Source organism: Pongo abelii, chromosome 6 (assembly GCF_028885655.2).
Source record: "Pongo abelii isolate AG06213 chromosome 6, NHGRI_mPonAbe1-v2.0_pri, whole genome shotgun sequence".
In the NCBI taxonomy this organism is placed as follows: Eukaryota; Metazoa; Chordata; class Mammalia; order Primates; family Hominidae; genus Pongo; species Pongo abelii.
Window position 1 is genome coordinate 129579835 of NC_071991.2, and position 24525 is coordinate 129604359.

Below are 24525 nucleotides of genomic sequence, written 5' to 3' on the forward strand. Positions count from 1 at the left end.
ACGCATAGGCAAACTGGCACCAGAGCTTCTCAATTAGTCTCCAACTCTCTTTTGGAATTAATTAATAATTAATTCCAAATCCCACATGATCTCTTTTCCCTTAACTTTCTTATTCTCTTTATGCATCTTTTTGTTCTCCAAAGTACACACTGAGCGTTCTTAATGACCACACTGTGTTTTCACTTCTTTCAAGCAACCTTTTAGCTTTCCTCTCCCATTCTGACGGCAGTGACCTTGACCTTGGTGGCCCTTCCTCCACCTTCTCAGATGTCTTTTTTGCACATTTGGAATTTTATCTTTTCTTTTACTACTGTTCATGTAATCTGCATGGGCCATGCCTGGAGTCTGCCTACGTACGACCTTCCTATCCTACTAATTAACCTTAACAATTAGTTCCTTACAAATTACCCACACTGGCTCCACACCAGCCAAGAATTTGCCCTCTTTCTGTTGCATCTTTAATTTCTCTTCCTACTCCTTACGTGAGCACAGACATGCTAGTCATGTAAGCATATAAATAGTGGCTCCTAACCCAAAGTACCTGGACTCCTAGGAATTCATGAGTGGTAATGAGGTCCACACGCAATTTTCAATATTTCCCAAAGCCTAATGGCAATTGAACTGTTGCTGTTTTATGTTTTTTATTCATACTCAGTGATGTACGTCTCATATTAAAAATAGGAAATATGTTATTACTTAATAAATGCAGTTTGTTTAGTAGACAGAATCTTTCAAAACATAATGCACAGAGGGAAAAAATAATAAAAGGGGCCATAAATGGTGAAAGTTGGGAACCGTAAGTATACAATAATGTTTTCATATGTTCCAGCTGCTTGTCTAGCACTCCATATTTTGCATGGGCTTAAACAGAAAATCATGCCTTGCTCAATCAAAAGCATTTTCTTGCTCTAAACTTAATTACCATCCTCCCCAGTTTCTCCTATTGACAAGTTCTATAATCCACCTTGGATGGAATGTGGCTGCGTGTTTCAGAATGTTCCACATCAAGTCAAGAGCCAGCTGCTTGGTGAATCTGAAATTCTCAAAAACCTTTGCATTCAGATTCTTAAAATATTTTGAAACTGGTGTTTAATGATGTCCATACCCTGGAATTATCGATTCCCTCCTCCCAATTTTAAACATGAGTCATTTTTTGTCGGGTTGGAAAGAATGCAAGAGCCCTCAGAGCTAGGTTCAAATTCTGGCTTAACATGGAGATAAAAATCCCCCCTCCCCACCCCCACCCCAATTCACAGTTTCCCAAAGCACAGATGACGCAATGGTTTTGTAAATGGTCTGGCACTTTATAAGTGACGGCTATGATGGATCGCTGCTATCCTTTTCATTAATATCCCAATCCTCCTTGTACTGTCACTTACCTCTCCCCTACATCCCAGAAAACTCCTCTGACAGTCTTCCGAGGCCTCAGAAACTCTCTCAGGAGTTCAACAGACCTGGGAGAACTTTTTTTTTTAGTACCTTGATAGTGTCATTTCCTCCTTGAACTATGATATTTGCCCCTAAACCATTCATTGCCTTTGGATGAAACCTGGAGTTATCTCATTTCCGGGACTTATTCACTATCTTTACTAGCTTCTGGAACAGCTATCTGCTTTTCTTAGCTTTTCATTTAGGTGGGTCCATGTGAGACAGGGACACAAGTCCTGCACAGGCATTATGAGCCCTGGGTTCCAGCCACAGCTCTGCCCCCCAGTTTCCTGGGTAAACTTGGACAAGTCTCTCCTGGGCTTCTTTTTGATGATCTGAAAAATGAGGAACTGGGCGGGTTAGTTCTGAATTCCCTCTCAGTCCTAACATCCTAAGCTCCTTGTTAATGCTCCGACAAAGTCTCTCGGGTCAACCTCATCTCACTTGTTTGGTTTTCATGGACATGTATAACAATGGCACCAGGTCTACCTTCAAGAAAACTTTCTCTTGAAGACAATCATCCAGGCAGCTAGAGCTTTCTCATCTTGAAGGTAAACAACCCAACTGCCTGTAGTCTTTCCTTATGGAATATTTCTATTTATGATTTAACCATTTTTTACGACTCTCTTCTGAACTTGATCTAGGTTCTTGCCACTCTTTTTAAAGTGTGGACATTCAAATTGGTGAGCCAACAGGATTCTGACAGTCCAAGTAGAAAGGTTACCATTATTTGAGAGCTAGGTGCCACCTCCTTCACCTTGCCAGGACCTTCCCAAGGAAGGACAGAACCAGGGAAATCTCCCAGGCTCCACCATCAGGCAATAGTCTCCAGCATGGCCAAGGCCTCCCAGACTGGCTGCACAGCTCTCCGTCTCTGTCACAGCTTTGCCTCACTCTCTAACCCATGGTTAATTCTGCAAAGCATCAGAAGTTTTTCTAATACTTTAAATTACTTTTGAAAACTGGATTTAGTCCAGCCATTTAGCTCAGTATAAATGTATCCCCTTATGTCCCCAGTTACTATCCACACCTTGCTAGTACGTTGCACAGGTGGCCAGATGGCCTCTGAGCCACCTTGCCTCTATGATTCTCTTTCCCCAAATACCTAGACTTGCCACTCACAGCCTTACACCATACAAAGCTGCCTCTCCCATCCCCCATCTCCAGCTCCTCTCCTGACCCTGGAACACAAACCACTCCAGATGCAGAGTCACACGATTAATTAAAACCACCCCACGCTGATTAAAGTCTTAAGCTGCAGTGCCAGGCATGCTAATTAACTGAGTGAGGGAATTCAGACCACAGGAAGAGGTGAAAAAAGAAAGTAAGAGGGGTGGGGGAGGGACTTCTGTTTGGAGAACAAATCAGATGGTGACATGACCTAAGCTACCATAATGATAGATTGTCTCAGAGACCACAAAATATTGAGGTCTGTCCCCAGGCCACCAGACTCTAGCAAAGGTGTTGATTGATGTGGCTGCAACTTCACCTTCGCTGCTTCTAGAGATGGGAGCCCCATCACCTCTGGGGACCTCCGTGTGTGCATAAACTGTGCTTGGGGAGAAGGATTGTGTGCAGGGTTAGGGTAGGGTCTGCACAACATTGTCTTGGGACATCGTCCTGGCTTTGTGCAAAAACCTATTAGGCAGTTTAGCAGTTCCTCAAAAAGTTAAACAGAATTACGATATGATCTGGCAGTTTTGCTTCTGGGTACAACTGCAAAACAACAGAAAGCAGGATCTCAAAGAGACATTTGCATACTCAGGTTCATAGTGGAATTACTCACAATAGCCAAAAGATGAAAGCAACCCAAATATCCATCAACAGATGAATGGACAAACAATATGTGGTATACCCATACAATGGAGTATTATTCAGCCTTAAAAAGGAAGGAAATTCTGACACATGCTACAACATTGATGAACCTCAAGGACATGATGCTAAGTGAAATAAGCCAGACATAAAAGGACAAATACTGCATGATTCTGCTTATGTGAGGTGCCTAGAGTAGTCAGATTCATAGTGACATAGTGACAGAAAGTAGTATGGTGGTTGCCAGGGACTGGGGAAGGGAGGAATAAGGAGTTACTCTTTAATGGACAAAGACTTTCTGTTTGGGCAAATGAAAACGTTCAGAAGATGGAGGGTGGTGATGCTTGCACCACAATGTGAGTGTACTTACAAATGCACACTTAGAAATAATTAACACTGTGAATTTTTGTTATGTGTATTTTACCACAATAAAAAAGTTGAAATAATCCCTTTGAGTGGACTTGACAAATTATTTCATCTTCGGCATGGCAGCATGGATAGGAAAACACCTGTTCTCTGCTTAGCTCCTTGGGTCAAAGGGGAACAGCTTTTGCTGGTAGACTAATACAATCATCTTTATGAAATATTCTGATATCTTTCAGTCAAAAGATAGGCATCACTATTCTTTTCAACGTAATCTCAAATGGACAAAGGGTTTTGGATAAATGTCTCCTATCATGTATCATTACACAACTGGCTCTGTTGTTCTCAAGGTCAGGATACCTGTTTCCTGATTTGGAAAAATAATGCCATAGCCTTGTTCTTCCTGGAAAATTTCCTCACCTCTCACCCATTCCAAAAGGCCTAGACGAGGAGCTCTCAGTTCAAATAACTCACCCGAGGTCAAATGGCCCCTGATTTTAGAAAATTCTCCTGCTGTTGCTCAAGCTCTCCTTTGGTATTTTTCATTCACAGTTATGGCCAGAAATCACCCGTGTGCCCTTCCCCATTTACACTTCCTTTCCCCCTAGATCACCTTTCTGGGAATCTGGGTGGTTTTATCCTTTTGCCACCAAGGTAAGCTTCCTTAAATAATACAATGTAGTTTGGTCTGGTTTTAAATGATTGTAAATAGAATTATCATTTGCTGTTGTACATGCAATCATCATCATCATCATCATCATCATCATCATCATCATCATCACCATCTTCCTAACCTGTCCAGTTCCAAAGGCAACGAATTTACAAAACAATGGCCTAGCACAGGAAGGCAATGAATGACTGAGAAGAGAGCAAAGGGTCCCAAATCAGATTTTAAGTCATGGCCTTGGTCTTCATAAGTTTCTCCATCTGATGAGCTGAGCCCATTGCTTGGGGACCTGGGACCCTGGGGGTCCTCCATGGCAGCTGGAGGAATTTTTACAGCTTCTGAGTCCTGGCCCCCATTGCCCAACTCCCACTTGGTTTCCCTGATATTTCGAAAGATGCCTTCCTCTGGCAATAGGGTCCCACTCTGCCTGTTGCTGCTCACATTCTGAAGGGTGACTGCTGTTCTGCTGATTACATTCAGAAATGTTCCATAGATATAGCATGCGGTCTCTGTGTGTATCTCTAATTTGTTTAAGCATTTGACATTCTGGTCAAAATGTGAGTTATTACTCCATTTCTACTCTTATAATTGGATGCTAATGCAACGATGGCTACACTGAGCCTGATGGTTGGAATTAATTTAAATGTCCAAAAGGTTTCTTAAGTACCCAACTTCCTTCAAAATTGTCAAAAAAGAAAGAAAAAAAAGAGGCAAGATGACCCATTAAGAAACTCCAAGAGGCTGCTGGAGGAACTGTCAAGCTGTGCAGATGCTGCACTTGGTGCTGTACCTTATGCTGTCCTTCCTTGCCACTGTCCCCGAGCAGAGGAAGTAGAGTTGGGAAAAGTAAGTCCTTTTCTGGCAAATTCTTAGCTCAGTAATACACATGGGTCTTAGTGGCATGGTCTTGGGGAGCTCCTCAAAGCATCTCCACCCGCCTTCATTTCCTTTGGTCACCACTGGCTGCCTTTCCAAGCTTTATTTCTGCTGGCCAGGGACCACATAAAGGTTTTGTGGAATCTCCCTGTGATGGCTCCAAGGCCCTCGCTGCCAGGGCTGCAATTTGTGATTGAGCAGTGGCTCAAGAAGCTGTGCTTATTTCGAGTCACTCCACATGCCTGGAACCCTGTCACTCCCATTCTCTTGGCTCAAAGGTGGCAGGTATTTCTGAACCTGGCTAACAGGTAAGAAAGGCAGATGCCAGGAGGCTGGTCCCAGGCTGTGGCAGATTGTATTATGAGTCCCAATTCTTCACTCCCTAAAAAGAAGACTTTTATGTCTCCACCCCTATGGCCTCATGGTGAATAGAGAAGTGGCAGGTACTTCTCCACTTCTTGGCTTCGGGCATGGCCTCAGAACTTGATTGGCCAATGAATCGTAGGAAACACGAGGCAAATGAATGCTTCCGATGTGCTTATGTGCTCATCTTTGCCTTCTGTGCTTCTGTCTTTGCCATGAGAAGAGCTTCCCGAAATAGCTGTTTCCTCTTCAGCCTGGGCCCCAAATGAACCCACATGGAGAGAGACCTGAGCCCAAACCACAGCCAGGAGACAACCCTGGCTGATGCAGCAGCTTGAAGCAGAACTGCCCAGCTGAGTTGAGCTTAGGGAGCGACATGCAATTGCTTTGCAGAGCCATGAGTGTGAGGATTCATGTCTATTGTATGCAACTGAGTTTTGGGCTGGTTTGTTACAAAGCTTTATTGTGGCAATAGCTAGCTGATACACAGGTGCTGGGCAGAAAGTTACACCAGGATGCAAAGGTCCCATGAAAGGTAGAGGGGAGAGGTCAGTCAAATGGAGGAGGCGGAAGGTTGCAGTGTGGTAGCTTCTTACCACCCTGTGCTTCAAATAGGTCATGCAAACATTGAGGGCGTATGTACCTGGTACAAGTTCAGAAGTTATTGAAAGCCAGAACTAACATGATAAATGGCCCTTCTCAGTACCTCCCACACTGGCCATGCTCTTTTAATTCTATGGTCATAGATCTACAGATCTCAGGAAGGTCTAGCCCCTGAGCAAAGTACTGAAGAAGACTCTGGAAAGAGAATGCAGCCCTCCAGATGTGGTCAGCTGTCCAGAAGCACAGATGTGCTTCAGATCCCCTGTACTGACCGTCTGGCTGCCCCAGTGTCAGAAAATGATTTTTTTTTTCTACTTGGCAGCAGTAAAAACTCCTTGGGAATGATTTGCCTTGAGCTTTGCAATTCCTCCTGCGGGTGCTTGGGCCATGGGGCTAATCCAGCTGGGCCTCATTTGAGGGCAGACAGAGGCGCAGGGTCAAGGGCAGCGGCCTTGGCTACCACCACTGTCCCTATCTGCCTCTAGGCAGGACCTCTGGGGTCAAGGCTGACAATATTTAGAATAGCAAAGGCAACCGCCCCAGGGCATGAGGCTTGGGGAGCTGAGGTTCCAAGCTGTAATCTAATCTGTGTGTCTGGGTGACCTTGAACAAAATATTCCCATTTTTCATGCCTCACTTGATTCATTTTCAGATTAGGGGGATCCAGTCCTGCTCTGCCTTAAAGAATTGGTCACAAAATACTACCAATACAAATGATTTGGGAAGCTTCTTGTAAATGAAAAGTAGCAGATGTTGCGGAGGGCTGCAATTTGTTGCTATTAATAAGAATAAATGCCTAATAGGAAGCCAGTTTGCTCCGGGAACTCGGACAGCCAAGGAGCGAGTGCCGACGCCGGAATCATCAACATATGTTGGTCCTCATTAGCAAATGGCAGTAGCTGGGAAGCTGGGCAAGGAGCTCTCAGCGTGCTTTCTGCAGAGCGTCGAGAAATCACCCCATCCTCAGGCTTCCCAGTGTGGGCTGCGCTACAATGGCACGTGATCGTTATTAGCCAGACCCCTTGCCAAGCGGGAGAGCGATCCCCTTCCCTGCTGCACAGATGGAAAAGCCATAGCCCAGAGGGGCTGAGCAGCTTGCCCAAGGTCACACAGCAGGGCGGTGGCAATGGTGGAAATTGAAATGAACCTGCGGGCTGGAGCCCGCCCTCGGGCCTGCCAGACACCACTGGCTCCTGGAACATAGTACAGGGGATTGAGAAACCTCTGGTCCCTCTGCTGAACCCAGGTCCTGTGTTGAAAACTTCACAGCATTGCAGGCTACTTACTATACTACCAGGAAGGTTTGGCTGAGTTCAGGGGCTGAGGAGCCCCTCTTATGGGCAGATCACCAAGTAGCAGCCCTGAAGAGAGAATGACAATTGGTCTCAGCACAGCCTCCTCCTCCAGGAGGTTTTCTTACTCCTTCAAATGTGGTTAGGGAGAAAAATAGAGTTTGAAATAGTTTTATCTCAGGGACAAGTGAGAAGCAGAGATCTGGGAGAAAAACAGACCTGGGTTTGGATCCTGGATCTGCCACCACTGTGTGACTTGGACAACTTATTTAACTTCATCAAGCCTCTTTTTCCTCATCTAAGTACCCTGATGGGTTGTTTTGAAGAAAAATTGGGATGACACATATGAATGTGTTAGTGCTATGCTAATGTAAACTCTGTTGTTCCAGCATCTTCCTCCGATAAAATGCCCCTGTGATGGGTGGTGCGAAGTCATCTCTCTTCACTCCACTACACCTAGTACTCAGCTCATGTGCAGTAAATGAGGAAAGTGAATGAATGTTTGCATGCACGCATAAATAAATAAGTGAATGAATGAATGTGGTTCCTGTTACACTTGTACATATTCCAAGAATCCTCTGGAGATCATTTATTTGGCAATCTTGGCTCTACTCTAAAACCTATCATTTCTGGATTATTGCCACAGATTAATCTCTTAGTGTAAAGGTTAAATCCTCTCCTTTCTCTGAGCTCTCATGCTCACATTCACACACAGGCTCAGGAGGCCCGACTTCCTGACTTCCAGGGCTGCAGGGTTGCAATGTGTGAGTTTCTCTATCTAGGCAGATCCCATGCATTTGACAGAGGAGACTGCAGCCCCAGAGCAACCCCACCAACGTGGAGGTGCAAAAGAATGGAGGATGAGAGGAGTATTCTGGCATTCACACAATTAACAAGCTGAGAGAGACCTTAGAAACATTCTGGCTGCCAATCCTCTCATTTTTCAGGTGAAGCTCAGTTGCTGCAGGGATTTGTCCAAGGCTACATGGCTACCAACACTCTTCATTTGATACCCAGTCCCTAGATATGGACTCCTGGCCAAGATGCTCATTCTTGACCCTGTCTTAAGGTCAGGGATGAAGCAGGGGCAAAGCCTCAGGGCCCCGCATCCTGGAGGAAAATGCAAGCCTCCCTCCCCATCCCCAAGCCCAGCAGGTGGGAAGGGGCTGTTGTCCTGGGGATCAAAGTGCTGCTCCTGTTCCAGCCCATCTTTTAGCGAATGACACAGACAAAGACCATGGCCCCTTCTAAACTGGGACCGGGAACCTGCTGTTGTGTGTTTCCCAAGCACAGCCTGCTCAATGGGAGCCTTTGTTCCTGCAGCCAAGAAGGCAGGGAGCTGGCACGGTCACACCTAACTCCTGGACCAGGCAGTGGAGCCAAGCTAGTCCCCAGGCATATGCTGAGGCTCCCTAGCTGGCTGGCACTGGCTCCTTGTGGGAAGTGGCAGGCAGGCTGGGCGGGCACTCCCTTCTCCGTCTAGCACCTGACCCTTCTCTCTGACTTCCTTCTAGCAAGGGCTCTGCTGACCAGTGTCCCCAGCAATGCTCTGGCTGTTCAAATCACAAAAAAACAGTGAGTGTAAATGATACATTTTGTGAATGAGTGCACAGCAGCCCAAGGGGGTGTGCCCAGATGTGCATGTCTCAGCACAGGAGTGGCATTTGCACACACCTATGGGCAGAAGTGTTCTGGACCACAGGAACATGTTTGCAAATAAACACATCTTTCCCTGCAGGCAACCAAGGCTGGGTATAGGCTTCTCTGGCTAGGAAACAAACATCTTTTTTCAAAAAGGGATTTGACTCTGGGAAAAGTTATGGTGCTCAAATGATTGGAAACTGATATTCCTGAAGGAGAACCTTCTAGGTCCATCAACATAGGGCCCCAGTCTCAGGAGACCAGGTGCTGCTGGCTTAGAAAGGAGGCAGAGATGACAGATGACCCAGTGAATTCTAAATCATCTTCATTTCACCCTATCTCCTGTCTCAAGGTACCCACCTAACTCTCCTGAACTTATATGAGCTTCCATTGCGGGATCAGGGCCCAGCCTGCTGCTGGGGAAAGACAAAGAGGGCCCTCTGGTGTCTGGGTCATCCTGGACACAGGCAAAATGTATCTTCTTCATTAAGAGATGCGGCTTTGAGGGCATCTTCCAGTAATTCTTCAAATATGAAAGGACAATTATTAAAATGACAGTATTCTAAAAGTTTTTTTTTTTTTTTTTTTTTGAGACGGAGTCTCACTCTGTTGCCCAGGCTGGAGTGCAGTGGTGTGGTTGTGGCTCACTGCAACCTCTGCCTCCTGGGTTCAAGTGATTCTCCTGCCTCAGCCTCCTGAGTAGCTGGGACTACAGGTGCATGCCACCACACTCGGCTAATTTTTGTATTTTTAATAGAGACAGGGTTTCACCAGGATGGTCTCAATCTCCTGACCTCGTGATCCACCTGCCTCGGCCTCCCAAAATGCTGGGATTATAGGCATGAGCCACCATGCCTGGCCTCTAAAAGGGTTTTATGCCTTATACACTGTCGGTGAAGGTTTAGATTAGCACAACCATTTTGAGGAATAATTTGGCAGTTATTACTAAAACCTAAAATGACCCAGCAAGTCTTCCTCTTGGAATCTTTCCTGCAGAAATACTAGCACCTAGACACTGGTGGCTGGCTGTGGATATTCACTGTGGCTTTGTATGTAGTAATGATTGTTTGGAAACAACCTAAATATCCATCCACAGGGGGCTGGCTAAAAAAATCGTGGCACATCTACACTCTAAGATAATAGTCTGTATGTACTAAGATGGATGAATGTCTATGATTCACATTTGAGTTAAAAAAAACAAATTTTATAAAAAGGGTATATTAAGACTCAATGTTTGTTTTCAAAAGACAACTGTGCAGCTGTGTATACATATATATGCAAACCTCGTGCAAAGAATAACTGCTAGAGAGAGAGTAACATATCTGCTAACAGTGGTTAACTTTGGGGAGTTTGAATTTTTCACAGACAGAGTATTATTGACTTGGGAAATTAAAATAATATTTTAAAGATATTTTAACCTTTAGTCTTTTAAACTAAATTAACTGTGCAGCTCAAAATTTATTTTAGGGTGACAGCTTGAATTTTTCTTTTTTCTTTTTTCTTTTTTTTTTTTTTTTTTTGAGATAGAGTCTCACTCTGTCACCCAGGCTGGAGTGCAGTGGCGCAATCTCAGCTCACTGCAACTTCTGCCTCCTAAGTTCAAGCAATTATCCTGCCTCAGCCTCCTGAGTAGCTGAGACTACAGACACCACCACACCCAGCTAATTTCTTTTTTGTATTTCTTTTTTGTAGAGATAGGAGTTCGCCATGTTGGCCAGGCTGATCTTGAACTCCTGACCTCAAGGGATCTGACTGTCTTGGCCTCCCAAAGTGCTGGGATTACAGTCATGAGTCACCACGCCCGGCCCAACTTTTCTTTATACCCACAAGATTTCTAATATTCTGGAACTATGGAAAGGGCTCTTGGCTGCTTGGTCTCTCCCTCTTGGTTCACCTTCTGACCAGCAGCACCCTAGAAGTGAGCCCTGGGTCATGGGGGAGTTTTCGCCTTATAAAATTAACTATCCCATATTGGGTGGGAAAGTCATTGTTTGGCAATGCACTTATTCAGTGATGTCACCTGTCCACCCAGAAGCTTCCTGCAGAAAACCCACACCAATTCCACCCAACATGGAGAAGACTCCATCTCTCCACACAATGATACCAATCTGAAATATACTTTGAATTCTAAGAAAGGAAATTGTCGCAACTTCTAATGATGAATTATGAAACCACTAGAGTTTACTGTGACCATTTCTATCTATCATTAATATAAACAATTGTGAGGGTGAGTAAAGGGTTGTGTGCACATTCTTTCTCAGAGAATGGAGAGAGCACAGGCTTCTGAAGTCCTAGATTCAACTCCTGGCTCAGCCACTTATCAAAAGTGTGTCTTTGAGCCTCGGTTTCCTCCTATGCATAAAGGGAGCAGTATTAGGTGACGATTAAATCCTGTTGTCAGTGCTCAGCAACATCTCTTCTTGCCTTTCTCTGCGTGGGCCTGGGAGGACAGTCAGGGGACCCAGCTGCGCTGTGCCAGCCTTCATGCTTTCTAGGCTGCAGGCGTAACGCAGAGCTTCCCGCTTCCATCTGCCAGGAGCTGACCCCATTGGACTGTAGTAGTAGGCCAGTTGCTTTCCATTAGGAAGTTCATTTTCAAGGGGTGAGTGGTGGTGGTGGTAGGGATAATGTATCCATTTCACATTTTGTGCATCTGGGGAGTCTGATCTATATCCGACTAAGGCTCAGAATAGATTCCCCATTCCGAAATGAGAAATGGCTATTAGAGCTATATTTAGACTAGGGGTTCAGTGAGCTCAGAAATAATTGTTGGCCCTGGGGTAGAGATGGGGTAGCAGGAGGCTAATTCCAGGCTAATTTGGGCCCATTCTCAGGGTGGGTGGCCTGGGGGAAGGCCGGGAGTCTCAGCCACCCTATTTCTGTCCATTCAGACCTCTGTTACAGCAACAGACAACCCCCAATACCAAAATGCCATTGCCTATGACAGACAAGCTTAGTAGATGGAGAACCTGCGACAAGGATCTAAAAGTGTAGCAGCCCACAGGGAGGGGCAGTGGATAGGTGGAGGCTCTTAATAACTGAGTGTTAGTCAAGAGTCTGTGGGTCACAGGGGACCTGGGACCTGCTGCTGCTGGGACCTGGGCTGAGCAGTCTGAGAGCTGATGCTTAGATCTTAACTCCACCACTTAAGAGCTTGGTCAGGCGCACTCAACATTCTCAAGCCTCTGAAAGCTATGCAGATTAAATGACATAATACATGTAAAACACTCAACACAGTCCTAGACCATCCAAACCTAACACTCAGTATCTGTCCTTATAGGCACGACCACCATGGCCAACTCATCTTTTGGGTTTGCTTTTCCTGGGACAGACAACATTCACCTTAATGCGAGGTTCAATTTTAAAATTCAACTTTAAAGGTTTCCAGATGTGTCCCTGTGATTGCTGAATACTTCAGCCCTCAGTTACCATATATGTAAGTGCTGGAAAAGGAGTCGGAACTGAAGAGAACTTGTGATGGGATCTCACAGTCTTATTCCTAACCTGACCACTGACTCCACTGGGTGATGCCCTGTGATCCCCAGGCCTAAAGAACCCCTCCCTATCAATAGGGCTTTGGCCACACAGCACAGCCCCAGAAATTTCCAGCCAGTTCCCTGTCTCTTTCTCTCCTCTCTTCAGCTATTCTGAGAGCTTTTGCTCTGCTCTTGAATTGCATAGGAAGGAAAAGAGGAAAGCCCCAGCAAGTAAGTTTTATTGCCCCAGCACCTGGAAAAGGTAAGAAAAGACAGGGAACACTTCCAACTATCTGATGAAATGAGGTCAGGGTTATCTGTGCTCTTTATTTAATCAGGGTCTCCCCTGACCTCTGTGAACAGGCATAACCAAAAGCATGCCCTGGGTCTGGGATAGGAAATCGTGCTGGCTCCTAGCCAAGCACAAGAGGCCATGCTGTGTGCCGGCATGTTGGGACATGAGTTGGCACGGCACGTCTGGAAGGCCAGGGTCAGGCAGTGAGGCCCAGCATGGTGGTATTTGGCACAGAATCCAGTAGTCCCTGCTGTGACAGGGACATGAGGATGCAGCCTCCAGACACAATTAAACATGGGGCATTTGCTGAGTTTGCAAACAAACCTGCAGGATACAGGGCTGAGGCAGCAGCAAGAAAACGGATGTGACAATTCAGGGCAGGTAGCATGCCATACGTGGAATTCATTTTCAAATGCTTTTCTCCTCCATTAAGCCTGCTTCGGATGTTGCTGGGAATATAGCTTAACCTGGACCAGAGTCTGGGGCAGAGTGGGGGCTGGTTTGGGTTGTGTGCCTCCCCAGGCAAGCTCACCATGCCGCCACTTGCTGAGTTGTGGGCCACCCCTCATGGATGCTCACAGTTTAAGGGGAGAATCAAGGCACTTACAAGGTGCTAAGGAGGAGGGAAAGGCAGGAATTTGGGGTCTAGGCTAATCAGCTCCAAACTTCACTGAGCAACAGAGTCAATAGTAGATTCTGTTTTGCTGGATTTAAGATGCTGATGCCTGGGCCAAGCTCTGAGCAGCAAAATCAAAATTCCCAGGAGCTGAGCATCTGTATTTTCTCAAGGCCCTGTACTCCTCTGCTCATTCCCCCACCCATGACCCTGTTAATGGGCTGGGTTTGGGACAACTGGCCTTGACCATAGGGAGCAGAGGAGTTAGTGATTTGAGGATTATGCATTTTACCCTGGAATCTGAGTGATACGGCAGGTGGAAGACTATGGGGGCACAGGGACAGGGTGGGGGTGAGCATAGAGATAACACTGGACAGCTGTACATGGCTTCCCCATTCATAAGCAATTTCACAGCCATGGTTGCCTATGACCACATCTGGTGAGGTAGCCAGCTCAGGGAGGACAGCCTCCAGTTTACAGATGAAGACACAGGTTGGGAGGGGTTAAGCGACTTGCTCAAGGTCACGCAGCCAGTGAGTGGCAGTGCCAGGTCCCTAACACAAGGTGTCTGTGACCAACGACTGCTCTATGACATGGCGCAGCCTCCTTTCTCCACTCCAGTCCCCTCTCTTGCAGGGGCCAGGTGCTGTAACTCTCTCGTGATGAGCAGCAGCTGCCTAATTGATTGTAGAGGCAAGTTGTCCCAAACATCATGGAGAATGATGAAGGCAGAGTTGGCTTGGAGAGTTTCCATTCAAATATATCTTATAATCACTCTTTGGCCAACATGTTTCCCTCACAATGTCTGTCTCCTTCTACATGACACACATCTCCAAATAAGGCTCTCTATCATCTGGGGCCTGGCAAGATTCTAGACAATCACTCAGTGTGGTGGTGCAATGTCACCCTGGCCAAACCCAGCAGGGGCTGGTATGTCTGACTTCATGAGGCTTTACCAATTATGGAATTGTTTCACTGGCTCCAGGGGCTGCATACTTCAGGGCTGGCCATATCCTGAGGCAACTGCTGCCTGGAGCTTGGTAGGGAATCTACATCCTGTCTTGGGGCCAAGGGTATGGTCTGGGGACACAGAGCAGCAGGAGCCCACAGGTGGGCCAATTCTTTAGGACAACCTGACCTTCACAGGGCTCCCAGGCTGCTAGAACTGAGTGGGCCATTAGTTCTGACACAGATGCTCAGTTGTGGCCCTGTAGATTTGAAGGGAAGGCCGTGGGCTGGTTTACTAGGCCATGTTTTCCGAGGGATCTTTCCAGCTATGCTGAAGAATCAGTCTGACCTTGCAGACTGTCTGTAGATGGAGGAATTGGAAGGGTCTATCTTAGCTTTCTGTGCCATTCACCCTGGTCCAGCCAAGGGAGAATCCAGCAAAATCATGGACATGTAAAGGCATCTTTGGCTAGCATGGACCTTAATAAAGCCAGCTCTCTGAGGTGGAGGGTGTAGCTGGAAAAGGGTCATTGAAGGCAGAAAAGTTGGAGAGAAAGCTCCACCCCATAGGGCCCATCTAATCTCTGCAAGAGTCCTGGCCTGGAAGGCCACCCTGGTCTGCCCTCATGTCAGGTCACTGAGACTCAGCAAAGCCTGGAGAGGGTCTCCCCACCCCTGGTGCTTCTCTGGCCAATGCTTCTTCAAGGAGTGAAGGGAATTTGAAAACAGTGCAGACCAAATAGCTGCTGTGTCGACGAAAGGCAGGCTGGGGGCTGAGCAAAGGGTGGCATTGGTGACACCACAGGTTATGAAAGGTTAGCTTTGCATGCCTCAGCTCCCTATTAGATTTTCCCTTTTCTTCTTCCTGCTTTCATTCTTTATCAGAAATTGCCTAGTGGGCTCTCTGTCACTCATACTTCAGCATGAATGGGCTGGCATCAGGATGTTGCTGGCAGTGGCTGCTGCAGGCTTGTTTTTGGGAGCAGAGTCAAGGAGCAGAAGTGAAAGTCCTGTGTTCTCAATGACTCCAGGAGCAGGAGACCCTGCCTGACCATAGTCCCTTTCTTTGGGGCTGGCCTTTTCTCTTTTCTCACCACTCTCCTCCTTCCTGTCCCCTGTGATCAGTGACCCTGTGACACTCATGTGCACGATTCTGTAGGAGCTATGCTTAGACCTTTTGTGATGCTTGGAGAAACCACCCACACCCATCCAGACCCCAGATCCAGGAAAACACCTGGGAAAAAGACAAAAATAACTATGAAAGCATAGGTTGGCTGCACTAACCTAATTCCAGGACCAAAGAATTAGGACCCAGAGTTGGGTAGAAACTTGGTTGCCTAATCCAAACTTTTATTGGATATAACCACTCAATGCAGACATTTATGCTATGTGTTTGACAGTTACATCCAATTTGAAGAAAAATAATAAGAATAACATCATTAAATATAATCAGACATGACTTATGAAAGGGTTTGATGCAACATTAAACTGTGTTTATTGGTACTGTTGCCCTAATTTATTGCTTGTGTGCCATGGTAATCTACTCATAATTACAAAAACAAATAGCTAGGAGCATTCTTTACATCTCTTGGTGACTTAGCTTCTAAAGAGGTCCCTCCTCCATTCCCTAGCAGACAGTATTGAGCTACTTCAGGGTTTAGAGTTCTTAGGGTACCCTGAATGAATAGCACAGAAAGCTTGGATGGACCCTCCATCTACAGAGAGTCTGCAGGCTCAGACTTATTTCTCAATAGAGCTGGGAAGATCACTCAGAGATCATGCTTAGAAAACCAGCCCATCTAGCTGGGTGTGGTGGCACGCACCTGTAATCCCAGCTACTTGGGAGGCTGAGGCAGGATAATCACTTGAACCCAGGAGACAGAGGTTGCAGTGAGCAAAGATTGTGCCACTGCACTCCAGCCTGGGCAACAACAGCAAAACTCCAACTCAAAAAAAAAAAAAAAAAGAAAAAAGAAAAAAAGAAAAGCAAAAGAAAACCAGCCCATGGTATTCCCTTCAAACCTCCAGGGCTTGGCACCTGTGGGATAAGGTGTGCATTCCCAAGGACCTCCAGCCAGACTGGACTCACTGAAGCCTTTGTGCATCTTGGTTCTTCTATAGTGACGGGTGGTCCATCCACTACCCACCAAATGAGACCTGCACACAGATGTTTATAGCAATGTTATTCATAATTGCCAACACTTGGAAGCGAACAAGGTGCCCTTCAGTAGGTGATGGATAAATAAATGGTGTGGTACATCCAGACAATGGAATATTATTCAGTTCTAAGAAGGAATGAGCTATCAAGCCATGAGGAGATATGGAGGAACCTAAAATGCATATTATTAAATGAAAGAAGCCAATCTGAAAAGCCTACATTGTGTGATTCCAACTATATGACCTGGAAAAGGCAAAAACTATGGAGATAGTAGAAAGACCTGTGGTTCAATGAGATATAATCTCATACCTGCCAGAAAAGCTATTATTAAAAAGACAAAAAATAACAGGTGGTGAGGTTGTGGAGAAAAAAGGACACTGATGCACTATTGGTGGGAGTATAAATTAGTTCAGCCCCTGTGGAAAACAGTTTGGAGATTTCTCAAAGAACTTAAAACAGAACTACCATTCAACCAAGCAATCCCATTACTAGGTATCAACCCAAAGAAAAATAAATTGTTCTACCAAAAAGACCTGCACTCGTATGTTTATCGAAGTACTACTCACAATAGCAAAGACATGGAATCAACCTGGATGCCCATTAACAGAAGAATGGATAAAGAAAATGTGGTATATAGATACCATGGAGTACTATGTACCCGTAATAAAGAATGAGATCATGCTTTTTACAGCAACATGGATGCAACTGGAGGCCGTTATCCTAAGCAAATTAATGCAGGAACAGAAAACCAAATACTGTATGTTCTCACTAACAGGTCAGAACTAAACAGTGAGTACACATGGGAACATAAAGATAAAGATGGGAACAACAGACACTAGGGACTACTAGAGTGGGGAGGATGAAAGGGGGCTGAGGGTTGAAAAACTATCTGTCTGGTACTATGCTCACTACCTGGGTGATGGGATCATTTGTACACCAAACTTCAGCTACATGCGATTTACCCACGCAACAAACCTGCACATATATGTGTTGAACCTAAAATAAAAATTAAAAAAAAAATCAGTGGTTTTCAGGGGTTGGACAGGGTTGGGGGAGTGGAGAGGGATGAATGGGCAGAGCACAGAGGATTTTTAGGGCAGTGAAACTCCTCTGTATGATATCATAATGGTGGATACCTGTCATTACACATTTGTCCAAACCCATAGGATGTACAACCCCAGAGTGAGCCCTACCGAAAACTGTGGACTCTGGGTGATAACGATATGCCAATGTAGGTTCATTGATTGTAACAAAGGGACCATTCTGGTTGGGAATGTTGATAGTGGGGAAGGCTGTGGGTGGACAGTGGGAGGAGCCAGGGAGTTTATAGGACCTCTTTCTGCTCAAATTTGCTGTGAATCTAAAACTGCCCTAAAAAATAGTGTATTCAAAAATAGTAAGTTAGAAAGCAGGCAGTATACTACTCTTTTATCATTCCTTAAATGAATACACCTACATTCAAATGTCCTTCCTTGCTCTCATACAGCCAAATCTGACATGCCCAGGGGATGTGGAAGAAGGGGAAGGAGCAGAACTGCCACCAGTACTGGGGCTGCTGCAAAGGTTGAGGGACCCAATGTGGAGAGCCAGAGGTCAGGGAGGATGCAGAGTCCTGTGGCTGCATGCCTGCGGTGGGCTGGAACAGAAAAAGGATACTCAGTGAAATTTGGCAATGGACACGAACTCACTTTCTCTCTCCTAGCTGTGCTTTTCCTGCAGGGACTGAACAAGGGCAGTGTGTGCACATGTGGGAGTGCCAGCAGCACCAGCGCAATCCAGATGTGCCCAGGCCCATCTGTGCGTGAAAATGCAGACACACCCACACTATTTATCAATTAGTGTCTGCTGCTGCCAGTGTCACCAGTTCTCTGCCTGATGAATGACGCTGGGCTGGACACACCACACCCCAAGGTATTTCCACTGTCTGCAGCAAAGCCCACCAGGGGCTGTCAATAAACATCCCCAGCATAGCCTCCAGGCACTGAATGATGGGAGTGGGTCAGATGGGCACAGCCCTTCAGGACTGGGCAGCTGCCGGCCAGCCTCGAGCAGTCTACTAAAAGAAACAGTTCCAGATGGTGCCTCCGAGCACATCCTCTGGGTAGCAGCCACTCTGCCCTAGTGCACAAGACATGGCTAGATTTCAGCCCCTACTCAGCCCCTTGGTGAGGAGTCCTTGTGCAGTGAGCAACCTACAAAACAGTATACTGTGGCTCTGTGAGCACCTACACACACAGTCCCAGGGAAATGGTGTATCTCAGAGATCCAGGAGACCCAAAACCAATCTCAGCTCTGCCTTACTTCACCAGCAGAGGTTGACCAAATAGATCAACCTCTCAGGGCTGCTGTTTTCTCACCTGTAAAATGAGAGGCTCCTTCCTGCTCTAACAATCCAAGATATATGGGAAATTGAGAGTACATTTCCCTTCCTTTCCCTGGGTTGCCCCCATTTCCCTTCTTGAACTTGACCCAGCCCTTCCAGACCAGGCTAAAACTGAAAATCAATTTTAATTATAAAAATCCGTTTTCTGTGTCAATAAATCATTCTAGCCTGGCTTGGTGGTGGGGAGAAGGTTACACCTGGAACCAAGCTCATAAGTCACTCTCTCCCTCTGCCTTGCCGCTCAGGGGCCGCCACCCCTCTGCTCCCTGCTCCAATATTCATCTCCGTCATTAGGCTGTGGATTATTAATGATGTCCTGGGCTGATGGATCGGAGCCCAGATGCTCTGAAACACATTGTGCTGGTTGTAACTTGATTTTCAGTGGACCCCTTGACAGCAAACCTTGATGGGCTTTTTCCCCATTCCATGAAGGGGGTAAAGAGGGGAGTAGGACTGTCTTTCAAGGTGGTCCCATGGCTGCAGGTAGGAAAGAGCTGGTGGCACAGACAAATGGGGTGAGCCTGCCTCTCCCAGCCCACTTACTAGGAGACAGCACAGTGTTACGTACATGTCAAGTTCCCATGGCAATGAGACTTTTAAATTAATTAACTGATCAATTAATATCGTTGTTAGGCTTATTCCTTGCGTGCACTAAGGAGAGAGGCACCATCTGCTTTGGATGGCATTTCGGGGGAAGGGAGCGCTCCTCTGCTGGCTTGAGCTCAGTGGGGAGGCTGGGAAGGAAGGCAGAGACACCGGGTCTAAGGGGTCAAAACATCAGCGGACTTCCAGTCCCTAGAGACCACTTGTCGTTCATGACTCCCTAAGGTCAGTGGTTCAAGTTCACACAACTCTGCATAACACCACAACCCAAGGTTTGGATGGAGCTGGGGGCGGGAAGCCACAAATAGTGGGTGGCTCAGTGGAACCAATTCCTTTTACTAGTGGGGTCGAAGTCTCACTCCCTTTATGGCATGTGACCCCTCATAAGCCTCCAGTGCTTTATGTTGAGTCTGGACCCCTGAGCCTTACATCCAGGCAGCCTGCACAGGACCACTGAGGGAAGCACAAGTCCAGATGAGAGAGGGGGGCTGAGCTTCTCCCCTGGGTATCCATAGCTTTCCTGTTCTCCCTCACATCCATCTAGTTGGCCGAGATGCAAAATGGGAACTTCTGTGGCAAGGAACCTGGTGTGGCTTGCCCACCACCAGTGGGGTGGGGACTGCAGGACTGGCCATGCCAAATGTGTTCTGGCCATGCCATCCACACTCACCACCACCCTGCACAGGCTTACCAAGAGGCAGGCATCTGCAGCACTTCCACCCTGCAAGCCAGCAGTCCCATGGCACCCCATCAGAGCAGGCTGGGGCAGCAGCCTACTGTTTACTAGAGACGTGCCAGGGCTGAGTTACAAGTGCCTCTGAGCCTCAGCTTCTTCACTGTAAAGTAGGGGTAAGAAACCCTACCTGGGTTGTTCTGAGAGCTTGTCACACTCTAGTTCTGGTTTGGAAGCCTTTACCCATAGTTAGAAGACGGAGCGGAGCTGACACTTAAAACCTAGCAAATTGTCCATTGTGTGTGTTGATTTTGTGGGAGAGAAAACTAAAAGTAACACTCCAGATGAGATTTTAGGATTGTTTATGGAGCACTGGACTCAAAATCAAAAGACCTGGATTTGAGAGCTGACTGCCACATATCGGCTGGGTGATTTTTGAGAAGTCATTTAACCTTTCTCATCTGTCACATGAGATAATGGTGCCAACTTCAAGGAGTTGCTGGGTAGGTTCAATGAGAGATTGTGTGGAAAATCGCTTGGGAAATAGCAAGTACTAAACAGATCCATGGCATCATTTCATTTGCTACCACTGTACCATTAGCAAAAATAATTTAGAGTTCGCCTGTATCAAGCTTTCTAGGGTGCATAAATGATAGTAACTATTAACTTCTTGATTCAGTTCTTTCACTGCCTTCCATTAAGGCACCAGAAGAGAAATCATTTTTCCTTTTTTGTTCATCTGCTCGTCATTATTTCAGATATCCTGCTGCACTCAGATACAAGACTGAAGAAGCAAGAACGTTATAAAAAAGAAAGAATGAAAAGAAAGAAGAAAAGCAACCGAGCCCAGAGATGGATCCCAAAGCTGAAGAATTGGTTTAATTAAATTGAAAGCTCTGGTGCTTGTGGTAATTGCTATGAAGGAATCCATATCCCATCAGAACCCTCTCCCCTGGAGTTTGCTCCCTCTACTTTCTCTGCAGCAGGTACAAAAATTGCTTTTATCTTTAGGGAGATGCAGCCCACAGGGCCCAGAAATTATTGTGGGGTCATCTGTCTGGAGTGGGGCTTGGGGAGTAGTAGCAAATAATTCAGTCCAAACCTGGCTTTGACCTTGAATTTCCCCAACTTAGACCTCACTCTTTTTTTTCTGCAAATGAGGCCTCATACGCCCTGGTTTGCAGAGACACTTAAAAGTAGGCAGTGCTTGCTTTTGTGGCCCCTCTGCTACTTCTGCTATACACAAGGCGAGCTGGGTTTATAACACCACCTAAACCACAGGCCACGCTGGGCTCCTCATGCCCTGAGCTACCCCACCTACTCTTTGGGCATCATTTGGCTCTGGGAAATACTGTCCTCCCCGCTTTTTTTTTTCTTTTTCTTAGACAGAGTCTCACTGTGTTGCTCAGCCTGGAGTGCAATGGCGTGCTGTCTGCTCACTGCAATTGCCGCCTCCTGGGCTCAAGTGATCCTCCTGCCTCAGCCTCCCAAGTAGCTGGGATTACAGGCGCCTGCCACCACACCCAGCTAATTCTTGTATTTTTAGTAGAGATGGGGTTTCACCATGCTGGCCAGGCTGGTCTCAGATTCCTGACCTCAAGTGATCTGCCTCGGCCTCCCAAAGGGCTGGGATTACAGGCGTGAGCCACTGTGCCCATCCCTGTCTGTTCCTTTTAATGCTAATAGAGAAACTTGATCCCAGAAGTAGATAAAATCAGCTTTTAAACAATGACAAATGCAACAAGCAATGGCAGGCCACAGGAAGCAATTAGGTATAGTGAGTGGGAAGAGCCCTGAAGAGACCTGGGTTTGAGTCCCAACCACACCATATACCCGGTTCATAACTTTGAGAAACTCCAGGTGTTGAGTTTGAATTGTGCTTTGGGGTCAGCTGGGTCCTGCCTGATTGTCCAGGTTTCAAAACCATTCTAAAGCATCTAGATCAAAACAGGTTGTTTCCGTACTTTCAAAAACACTATTTTGTTTACCAATTATCAAGCATTTGTTGAGTGTCCATCCCAGGCTAAGTACTGTGCTATATTGGTCAGGTCAGGCAATACAGCAACTTAAAAGTTGAAGAGAAGCCTTTGGAACCATTATTCATTCATTCAATTGAATGGTCAATTGGCATCATGAATCAAACAATTAGGAATTGAGTAGCAATACGAAGGGTGTGTGTGGGAAGGATCAGGTGGCAGGAGAACAGCAAGAAGACAGGATTGGGGTCATTTTCAGTACTGGGCAAAGAATTGAGCAGGCAGACAAGATCAGCGGGGTCCTTCCTAGGTATTTATGAATCTCTGAATCTCAAACTGAATACCCTGTGTAGCAGAAGCGAGTATATACAGACCCCAGCAGATACACATGTGAATCTGGGTAGTCCCTGAAGAACAGGACAGGGCTCAGCTACAGGTACCGTGCACTATGACCCTGCCAGCCACACACATGGGCACTAACATTCTGGGCAGTCATCTAGAAGCCAGCAGCCAGTGCAGGATGGGGGTCCCAAAGGGCTTGGGGAATCCACAAACCACATGGTCACACCCTTAATGCTGAAGAGCAGGGGAAATGGAGGTGCACCCAGGTCCTAACTATAACATGAAAAAGGATGGGTGGGAATAAGAAAAAGTCATTAGAAAAGAGGAGTTCTAAAATGGCTCAGAATCAAGAAAAAGTTCACTCAGTATCAATGTGTGGCTCAGCAGACATCAAATCTCATGATAAAGCCTTGTTTCCCTATGTTCACTGGGCTGGAACCCAAACTGAATCCAGCTCTAGGGAAAAAGAGAAGGTTTGGGGTAAGAGTGTGTGTATATGTGTGGTGTATGTGTCTGTGTGTTTGGGTGTGTGGGGGGGAGGGTAAGGAGCTGAATTTTAAAAATCCATCACAATCAATTATCGTAAGTATGTCCATTTTTCCAGCCTGCCAGCCAGAGTCAGACTGTGTGCATTTGAAATCTCCAACCTTTTAAAACATTACTGTGAAGTTGAAAGTTCCTGGTGTCTTTTGATTAAACATTGTGCTAGGTAATGACTGTTTTACTTCTTATTCTTTTTCGCCCCCTTCAAATTACTGATTGTTGTCTGACATTAGGGCCCCATTTGCTCTTACAAAATTAACAAGCCTACGAAACTCTTAATGAATTGAAATTCATCAAATGTTTGGAAACTATGGCAGTCTTAAGATTCTTTTCCTTTTAATCGATCTCTCTGCGAAATGTCTCATTTTTTCCACATATTCACTTGGATTCAGACAGCTGCACTTCAGGAATTAGGTTTTGAGTCTTGCTTATCTGAAGTAGCAGGGAGTCACCTGCCCACAGAGGTGCAAGGGCTTGAGAACTTGGGTGGTTTCTCCAACCAGCAATGTGCTTACTGTCCTTCTGCATAAGCATCAACCTGGCTGCACCAAGTGATTTCTACTTTCCATCCAAGGGTGCCTTAGGGCTTTAATACATTTGAAAAGACATTTCCAGGGTACAGTCTGGTCATCAAACAGAACTACTTCCATTTTGGAATAAAGTGACTGGGCTTCAAAGGGATTAATCTTGTGTATGGGCCATGCTACCTGCTAGGGAGTTGTGAGCTAATGGTGGGCATCCTTGAATCCCATCTTATCTGGATAGTTTCTCCTTTTCTAATGCCATCCTCATCTAGCAGCAGACCATTTACAGAGGTTCCAGTTGAGACCTTCAGCTTTGTGAAGGGTGGGAATTCCTGAAACTGTCACAAGGCTTGGGGTCTGATGAATACATAACCACCCAAGTAAGGAGCATCCAGGAGCAAATTCCACACTATCTCTTGCCTCATAAGTCAGGAAAAATAATCAGGTAACTGGGAAACCCTGAGCAAATTTCAGTCATCAGTTCACCTTGGGAAGTGGAGTTGTTACGTGAGTGTTTATATTCAGGTGTGTCTGAAGGAGGATCCTGATGAGGATGAAGAATAATGAGCATAGCCGAAGGGGAACACTTTCCTCTCTAGTCAACAACCACTTCCAATCCTTGGGCAACCAACCACACAGTTTCAAAGCCAGGTGTCCTTGGACACATGTGAATGGGGAGAGGGGTGTGCCCAGCTCACAGAGCCCTCAGCCCTAGAGCAGCTCTGATCTTGACTTAGTACATCTTCCAGCTTATCACGAGTCTAGACACACATGCCCCAAATAGTCTCGGTAGAGGCTTTCCAGGGTGATCCACTGCTGTTAAGCTACATGGTGGAGCTGGGAACCACATGGCAATCTTTGGAAACATCATGCCATCATCTCATGGTATTTAGATTCTCAGCTCAAAACTTAGAGCTCTGCCATTGGCTTCTTATATGATATG

The 24525-nt window shown here is 46.1% G+C and overlaps 1 protein-coding gene and 1 long non-coding RNA gene across 3 annotated transcripts in view; one reads left to right on the plus strand and one right to left on the minus strand.

The window, feature by feature from the left end:
• Positions 1–24525, minus strand: part of PLXNA4 (plexin A4) — a 452610-nt gene that overhangs the window by 119138 nt on the left and 308947 nt on the right. The gene's annotated exons all lie outside the window — the stretch shown is intronic.
• LOC112134326 (uncharacterized) lies at positions 17708–21177 on the plus strand. The gene is made up of 3 exons (XR_002915769.2): positions 17708–17769; positions 18241–18449; positions 20956–21177. It is a non-coding gene; the product is annotated as an uncharacterized LOC112134326 (long non-coding RNA).